Here is a 10,347-nt window from a genome sequence, read left to right as displayed (position 1 = left end):
GAGTGTCTGTGTATATATATATATATATATATATATATATATATATATATATATATGTATGTATGTATGTATATATGTATAAATATATATATATATATATATATATACATATCTATATATATATATATCTATATTTATGTATATATATATATATATATATTTATGTATATATATATATATAGATATATAGATGCATGTGTATATATATATATATATATATATATATATATATATATGTGTGTGTGTGTGTGTGTGTGTGTGTGTGTGTATTAGGGAGAAGTACATTTGCAAAGCAAGTGACCTGATCTGGGATCATGTGCTGAAACGAAAACAATTGTAGCGTGGAAGGTGTTTATAAGCCATTTAAGAAACACACAAAATTCCAGGATATCAATATATCATGAAAGAAAGAGTAAAGATTGATAAGTATGGAAACCTGAAAATTGAGATCGCCAATATGTGCTAGCTCCCAAACGCAGACGCAAAGTTTGTCCTTGTTGTCGTCGGAGCATTGAGTTCAATACCACCCAATCTGAAGAAACATCTGAAAACTCTAGAAATACCCCACAATCTAGGTGTATTGCAAAAATCGGCTTTACTTGGAACTGCACGCATATTGCATCAAAAACTATCTGCCTGAGGTCATTGTTGTGACTTGACAGAGAGTAGAAACTCTCTTCAGTCAGCAACATCATGACATTGGATACTGCGTGACGCCTTCAATAATAATAATAATAAGAAGAAGAATAACAACACTATGGAATAACAACAGAAAAAAGATGGTATAGACACACGCCAGATAAGGTCACAGAAAACGAGAAAGCAACCATATTATGGGATATGCCAATACACAGAGATAGGCCAGATATAGTTATCAGAGGTCATGAAGAAAAAAATACTGTCTAATTGATGTATCAATACCAGCAGATGACAATAATAATAATAATAATAATAATAATAATAATAATAATAATAATAATAATAATTAGAAGAAGAAGAAGAAGAAGAAGAAGAAGAAGAAGAAGAAGAAGAAGAAGAAGAAGAAGAAGAAGAAGAAGAAGAAGAAGAAGAAGAAGAAGAAGAAGAAGAAGAAGAAGAAGAAGAAGAACTTTATTATCCTCGGGGGTTGATAATAATGGGGTCATGACAAAGATAGGCTACAATTCGTGTGGGGCTTGTATAAAAGATGCGGTAGAAGAAGTGGAAAGTATGACGGTGGAATCTAATAATATTATACGTAATATCCAAAGTATGTGATTATATGAATGATCCACTCCTCTAGATACTGCAACTGGAGCAAATCACGCACGCAACCCTGCAGATCTAGGATTATCCTGACCACGAAAACCCCGAGCCCTCTTTCATGTTTTTCACTCAACATGAGCCATGACGATTCAATGTAACAATTTTTGCTGCAGCCACCCATCTTTTAATATAACTATTTGGTTATTCGAAGAAGGAAATTATTTTACCAATGTAGAGCTATAGAATTAATACTTGTAGGAAACAATGCCAAAAAAATATTTTGGCTGTCAGAATTAGCTTGTTTCTGAAATAACATCAATTCACAAACAAACTACAACAATATGACTATAATTATGCACAAGGTTGAGAAAACATGAATAATTATAAGATACAAAACTGGTAACAGATAACACTGAAACACCTCAAACAATGCTATTCCATCGAATTAGTTTATTATTATTTTTAAGTATTCATCGAGGAATTTATTCTTTATTCGGTGAATAATTTTTTTCTATAGCATAGTATGTGTGAAAAAGCAATCAAAATATATGATGTTTTTTTTTTGTTAGTTAAACATTATAAAAAGTCTCTCTCTCCATATATATATATATATATATATATATATATATATATATATATATATATATATATATATATATATATATATATATATATATATATATATATATATATTTATATATATTTATTAATATACGCATATAAAATAGTGATGAAAATAATCCTTTCCACAATAGGTACAAAGCCTGGAAATAATAATAATAATAATAATAATAATAATAATAATAATAATAATAATAATAATAATAATAATAACGATGATGATAATAACAATAATAATAATAATAATAATAATAATAATAATAATAATAATAATAATAATAATAATAATAATAATAATCTTAATCCCCAAATCCACGGAAACGGAGAAACCACAAAACTATAGACCTATAACCTGTCTCCCTACGATCTACAAAGCCTTTACTGCAATAATATCGCAGAGAGTGAGTAAAATAACAACCTGGAAAATAACAACCTGTTTCCAGAAGAGCAGAAGGGATGCTGCAAGGGCTCATACGGCTGTAAAGATCAATTATTGATCAATAAAGCCATAACTGAAGACAGCCGCAGAAAGAAGAAAGGCCTCAGTATGGCCTGGGTGGACTACCAAAAGGCTTTCGACAGTGTTCCCCACACGTGGATTCTGGAAACACTAGCCATAAACAAGGTGGCACCAATTATCATAAAATACATAGAGCACTCAATGAACAAATGGCAGACAGTGCTACAGCTCCAAACAAAAGAGGGACTTGTGAAAACGAAAGCCATCCCCATTAGAAGAGGAATATTCCAGGGAGACACGCTCTCTCCACTCCTGTTCTGCCTGGCACTCACACCTTTAACAGAATTGCTAAATAGAACTGGATGCGGTTACAAATGCTATGGAAAAACAGTCAGCCACCTTCTATATATGGATGACCTAAAATTATATGCAAAAAACGACAAAGAGCTAGAAACACTACTACAGACAGTACACGGCTTTACCAAGGAAATAGAAATGAAATTCGGATTAGAAAAATGTGCCAAAGCAACCCTGAAAAGAGGAAAATTAGTAGCAATATAACACTAGATAAAGCCAATGAAATAAGAGAACTAGACGAAAGCCAACCATATAAGTATTTAGGAGTCAATGAACTAGATAGGATACAACATACACAAATGAAAGAAAAAATAAAGAAAGAGTACTACAGACGAGTTAGATCAATACTAAAAACAGAGCTCAATGCTAAAAACAAGATAATGGGTATCAACACTTTAGCTGTCCCAGTTATAAGCTACAGCTACAACATCCTTAACTGGACACTAAACGAACTATGTAAAATAGACAGGAAAACAAGAAAAATAATGACAGGATATAGGATGCACCACCCAAAATCTGACATAGAAAGGCTATATATACAACGCACAGAAGGTGGCAGGGGTCTTATACAGCTAGAAAACTATTATAAAATAACCACCATAGGACTGCAAAAATACCTACTCCAGAAGCAAGGGAAACTAATACAAATAGCCACAAAACACGAGCAAAACAAAAAACTGTTTTCAGTATTTAAGGAAGCTGACAAATACAAACAAGAAATCAATCTACCTAACAAATACGAAGAAGAAGAAGAAGAAACAACAAAAGCTATAAAACAAATGAAATCCAAACTAAAACTAGAACAGCAACGGACCATGATAAAACGATGGCAAGAAAAGCCCCTACATGGTAAATACTGGGCTAAACTAAATGCGAAAGAAATAGACAGAGAAAAATCCCAGCAATGGCTGAGAAGCTCAGGACTCAAAGCAGAGACTGAAGGATTTTTAATTGCTGCACAAGACCAAAGCCTCCCCACCAGAAATTACCAAAAACACATAATGAAAAGAAATATAACAAGTAACTGTAGAATATGTGGAGATCGACAAGAAACAATAAATCATATTATCTCTGGCTGCCCAGTCCTGGCTAAGAAGGAATATATTCACAGACACGACAGAGCTGGGACCTATATACACTGGAAGCTATGCCAACATTATGGAATAGCAACAGAAAAAAGATGGTATAAACACACGCCAGAAAAGGTCACAGAAAACGAGAAAGCAACCATACTCTGGGATATGCCAATACACACAGATAGAGAAATTAAGGCAAATAGACCAGATATAGTTGTCAAAGATCATGAAGGAAAAAAATGCCTTCTAATTGATGTTTCAATACCAGCAGATGACAACGTTTCTCTAAAAGAAATGGAAAAACTTTCAAAATACAAAGACCTGGAAATAGAGATAACTCGAATGTGGAATCTAAAAACAGAAACAATTCCTATCATAGTAGGTGCCTTAGGTATAATAAAAAAATATTCAGACAAATACATAACAAAAACACCAGGACTTACAAATATATATAACATACAGAAAATTGCACTACTGGGTACTGCACACATTCTACGCAAAACACTTTCAATACAGTAAACATAAGAGCACCACAGCAAACCACAGCACATACCCAAGGCGCACAGAGCTGCGCTCGGTAGTGAAGTGAAAGCACGTTATAAAAATAAAACTACTGAATAATAATAATAATAATAATAATAATAATAATAATAATAATAATAATAATAATAATAATAATAATAATAATAATAATAACAATATCGAGAGCGCAAACCTCCACCAAGGCAACATAAACGGCCTCTGAACGATGAACTAAAAATGATTTTTTAAATGAGAATATATGAAATAAATTCGACTGCTCTCACAAACGAAAAAACTGATAAAGAACCCGACCGCTCTCAAAAATTAAGTAAAACAACACAGGAAATATAATCCAGGATCCTTGACACGAAGCCAAACCTCTCTGAAAATTTCATCCGAATCCATCCAACGGTTCTCGATATATCTTGTCCACGGACAAACAAACAAACAAACAAACAAACTCCACTGAAAAACAATATCTCCGCCTTCGCGATGGTGGAGGTAATAACAGACTGGATATATTTGTCAAAGATCGTCAAGAAGAAATACTTCTAATCGATGTATCAATACCAAGAAATACTTCCGTGGTCGATAAAATGTGTACCCCTTGTGTACAGGTGTTCATGTTTTTCTTCGTTTTTCGGACCATTTGCTTATACTAGAAAGAATTATCTATAATTTCTCTATATCGTTACATAGAAAAACCCTAAAGAAAATGTTTTTGCTGTACCCTATATGGCACAATGTCGCAGACATACCCGTTAGTTTGGAATGCTTGTATATCACTCATGTGGTTTCACTTTCATTATTTTGGAGGGGTAAACCCTGTTGTACTCTTTCACCACAAATTTCTCTCACTCTTCCTTGTGATAGCCTGTGTCATGCTGAATCTCCCCGAGAACTTCGTTAAGGCTACACGTGTCTGTAGAGTGCTCAGCCACTTGCACGTTAATTTCATGAGCAGGCTGTACCGTTGATCGGATTAATTGCAACCCTCTTCGTCGTAACCGACGGAGTGCCACGAATTTCTAACTGAAAGAAAGTATAAGAATCACATTTGTCCTAGTGATGTTACTCTTTATTCTCCCTTGAATTTCGACGAACAAGCATTATTCACAGAAAGAAATCAAGACCATATTAAACCTGCACGTCCTTCAGTAAAGTTTTATCATCTTAGTCTCTATTAACCGCTGTAGTCTAATGGCACACGCACAAAACAATACATGTTATGTAATCATAAACCTCAACTAAAGCACTCAATCTTTGGAAAATTTTAGGCTCTGCTATCACCGACAATATTGTGTAATTTCAGAATTGTCAATATAATCGATATTTCTTATTATATATTTGGCTTTCGTTACAAGGAGAAAATTTACTTTAATAATAAACAGTTGTTGAGGATTGAAAAAGTTAAAGTGTGAAACTGGCATATATGTGACGATAGAACTGTTACCGGCAAATATTGTAGATAACATATCTATAGTGCCATGTTATTGGCGACAAAATACCTCTTGCTAATACTTGCAACCCATTTACGAGTCGTTTCTTCAAACAGACTTTTCAACAATTACTATAACATCTCTTTGTTACTGTAACTATAAAGCTGACGAGAGTTAGATACTAAATACTTGGCTCAATACAAATGCACAATCTGATAGAAATTCTTTCGTAGAAGCACGAAGCAACCGAATTTCATAGTAAACATTATTGACATGAAACCTTCAATATTGTCAAATGCACTCGGTTGATGACCATAAACGTATTGCCTCCTCTATTTACACATGGTGGTAAATATATATATATATATATATATATATATATATATATATATATATATATATATATATATATATATATATGAAAATCCGTGAAGTAGAAACCGTACTGTATATATTATCTTTATTATTTTTATAATTTGTATATAGTTATTTTATTTTAGATGCAAAACAACACCACGGAGGTATCGGCATAAGCGTAAATAATAGACCGCAATATTTGAACTGTGATAAGTGAACCCCGATATGGCGAGGGATTGCTGTACATATTTGAAGGTGTCGGCTTGTATGCAATTCTCTGTATGCGTGGGTGGGTGTGTTGTGCTTGAATTGTGTGGGCGCTGAATGGATGCATGAGAGTCTGGTAAAAAAAGTTCGCATCGGAATCATCAGGCACATGGACAAATAACACTGTTGGCGTTGTGAATATGTGATCACCGGAGGTTAACCTCGGCCTCTGCACCACTCAAACATTCGTTTATCTTTTATCTCTTATTTTTTACTTGCTTCAGTCATTATACTACGGCCATGCTGGGGCACCGCCTTGAATGTTTTTAGTCGAATGAATGAATCGACCCCAGTCCTTCTATTTTAAGCCTGGTACTTATTTTCTCGGTCTGTTTTCCTCGAACCGCTAAGTTACGGAGATGTAAACACAGACAGAATGACACACGCACCCAGACATAGATACACACATACACATATATGTATATGTATATAGGATGGGCTTCTTTCAGTTTCCGTCTACCCAATCCACTCACAAGGCTTTGGTCGCCCGAGGCTATAGTAAGAGACGCTTGCCCAAGGTGCCACGCTGTGGGAATGGACCCGGGACCATTCAACTGGGAAGCAAGCTACTTGCCATACATTCACACCTGCGTCTGAGAAAAACAATTAAGAAGACACAAACTGCTTGAGAACCCTTCAGGTTTACTCTGATTTAAACGAATGTTCCACTATAGCCATACACTGGATCACGATGACTGTGGCTAAGTTTGGTGTGAAGAGCGCATGCGCATTGAGTGAAGTTATCTCTTTCCATTGTTATTCAGTTTGTAGGAAGTCCAGCTAATTGAACGCTAGAATATTCATCACCGAAACCATAAAAAGATATGCTTGTTTGATTTAAGGATGTTGTGTACTATTGTATTTTGTATCAGCGGATTAATTAAAATCACCACAGAGATATTTCATTTTCTTGTCATAAGGGACATCTCTGTCTCTCTGTCACACACACGCACATACACTCACTCCCTCTCATTCTCTCTTTCTCTCCCTCTTACTCCCTCTTAAGTCGTAACAGATTTTTTGTTCTGTTGCCAATGAGGATTAAATATTTTCCATTTCTAATTCAACCGTAAACTTCTCGTCAAAAAATTTATAAGCTGTATAAAACATTGATCTCTTTGGAAGATGACATACACAATTATTTTCTCTCAAAAAAATACACTTGGAAAGTACAGTGATTGTTATGTATCTGATTTAAAGAAAATAATGTAAGACATTTTTGAATATGTTAGATGCAATGTTGCTCGGTTCTATTTGTAAGACACCATTTACACCGCTAAAAGTTTTGATGCTGATGTAAAGTTTGATAAATGCAAATATTTAAAACCACAAACAAAAAGTATCAGATATTCAAACAGCATTAGATAGCATTAGATAGCATTAGATAGCATTAGATAGCATTAGATAGCATATTAAGGAGGCAAAACTAATAATTTTAAAATCAAAACATTCTCACATCTAGAATTTGATTCTCTGCAAGGGTCAAGAAATACAATTATGATTCATTACTCTTCATATAGTAGATAGTCTATTCAATCAGGAGCATACAAACACTTAATACAAAATTTCGAATGTCACACACATACACACACGCATATATCTGTGTATCTGTGTTTCTGTAACTACATTCACAAGAAATCATAAATTTCGTCAGCGCATCCGAATTTGTTTCATATTTAGTTGGATGTGTTTTCGACTACTCTGACACGACAAAAAGTAAGTGCTTTACGGCAGAAGTGTGTCTCGTTACTAACTTTAATTTCCGATCAAATAGAAATAGAATACTTGCAAATACTCTTCAGATATATTATTTTATATTAATAGATTTCTACCACAACAAAGAAGAGAATATATTGAAACATAGGACTGTACAACGGAGAAAAGCTGATGAATGTTTTCTTAGATGTAATTGGGTAATCAAGGCAAACCATGACTGCTAGTTATATTTTGTAGCTATTAAACGACATTAATGATCTTTGGAGAAACAATATTTAAAATTGATAATTTTGTATGGTTAGTCTATTTATTTACCTATATGTCACCCACCAAAACTAAGTTAGATTATCGAAAACTACTTTCAGCTATGCAACGTGGTTCTCGCTGTGTCTTCTCTTGAATTTAATAAGTTAGCTGCACTAATACACCTGAATACAACACATAATGGTGAGGCAATTAGTATGTAACTTACGCATCACCAGCTGATGAAGACGAGTCCACGCCTTTCATCCAAAAGACTTGATTTGCAATTTACTTCTTTTAAAATCTCAATACAGTTATTGTATTCCAGACTAAATATAAATGAAAGCTTCTTGCTCCGAGAGTAATATGGATTTTTAACTTTCATTCATATGGACATATATTGCATCACTTTAGTATGCAAGTTTAAGTGTTGACTGACATGCTGTTAATGATTTGCAAAATTCATTGTGATGTCAGTTTGTCATCATATTGAATAACAAATTACGACCTTTCATTGACAGTTCAAAGGCCGGGTTAAAGTCTGTTTTGTTTAGGTATGGAAAAGTCTTTTTTATGTGCAATTTCGTGAATCTGCGCTGCTAAAAGTAAAGAACGAAAAGATGAATATACTATACAATAAAACCTTCAAATACCTTGAAAAGAAAGATATAGATGTTTCTAAGATATTTTCATATTGTTTGACAAACGGCGGTTATAATATATGCACTTGTTTTGATGTTTGAAACAATAATGAGATAAGAAGACAATGGCTGGAGAGAAAAGTTGTTCGATGATGGAATTCAGAATGTTAAAAGTAACATCTAGTAAAACAAGACAATATCTTGTTCGCCTCACTTCATATTGAAAATTGTTTTGTAGAACAATTTGCTCAATGAGACGTAGATACACTTGATATCATTCAAATATAAATGTGGAAGATTTTATGTTTTGTATTTACAGAAATTAATAAGGGGTGTTTTTGATGAATTGGAAAATGACATCTTCCATTCAAACTAAGGTATTCATAAAATTTAAATTTCGGAAGGAAAATGCTGGGTGTCAGCGCAGTATTTGGAATGCAACGGCTTCAGGACTCTGGTAACTGTTGAATAAGTTGATTTTCCCTTCAAGAAGTTATATAACTAGATTTATTTCTATTAATGTGGATTTTCTAAAAGACCATTTGAACTAGACAATAAGAGAGAGAAAAATGCAAAAGCAATCTTTCCATCTTTGCACAAAAGCTTCGGAAACCCAATAACTGGATTGGGTGAATACAAAGAGAATAACAGTAGATCTCTTTAACGAATGCGTTAGCAAATCATTATTATTTTCATGTTGTTTCAAATCTTCCGGCGTTTAACTATCATAAAACTTGATATTTGTTGGTCGGTCGATGCATTTTGCCTAAAATATATTGTCTTGTATTACTTGTGATATTTCATTGGTAGTTTATTGTTGGTTTTTCTTTTTCTTCTTAACTGAAAAGTGCATGAAAACTACGTTTGTGCTGTATATGTTGATCGTAAAAAAATAATTGTAAAATATACTCAGTTTCCATAAATAAATATTATCTATATGCAGGTGAAAACAGCCTGCTTATTCCGTGAGATAGATAAAATGAAACGTCTATACCAGCTAATATATCAGATGAGGACTATACTATAAAATGACTATATCAGTCATTATACTATGCAAATTTCGTTTAAATACCATATGAATTTCATATACATAGACTTGTGAAATTTTGAAAGTTCGTATCTAAAAAACATAATGTGGTAGGTAAATTTGAAGTACCGATTTGAAGCCGGTGCATGATTAAATAAGACAGATACCTTACCTACATTATTGTATCTAAAGGTCAACTCATAAAATTTGCTTTTTAATGTGTAGATACATTTATGTTTTTAAATTATACTCGCCGTCAGTTCTCATTAGTTGATTCTTGCCATAGATGTAGCTCTCTGAATGAAGTATCAATTTTACTTATTCTTGTTGTCCCCAATATTAATAATATTACATTACAAACGATGCTTAGTCTACT

Source organism: Octopus bimaculoides, chromosome 10, assembly GCF_046866305.1.
Source record: "Octopus bimaculoides isolate indiv1 chromosome 10, ASM4686630v1, whole genome shotgun sequence".
In the NCBI taxonomy this organism is placed as follows: domain Eukaryota; kingdom Metazoa; phylum Mollusca; class Cephalopoda; order Octopoda; family Octopodidae; genus Octopus; species Octopus bimaculoides.
This window is presented reverse-complemented; position numbering follows the sequence as displayed.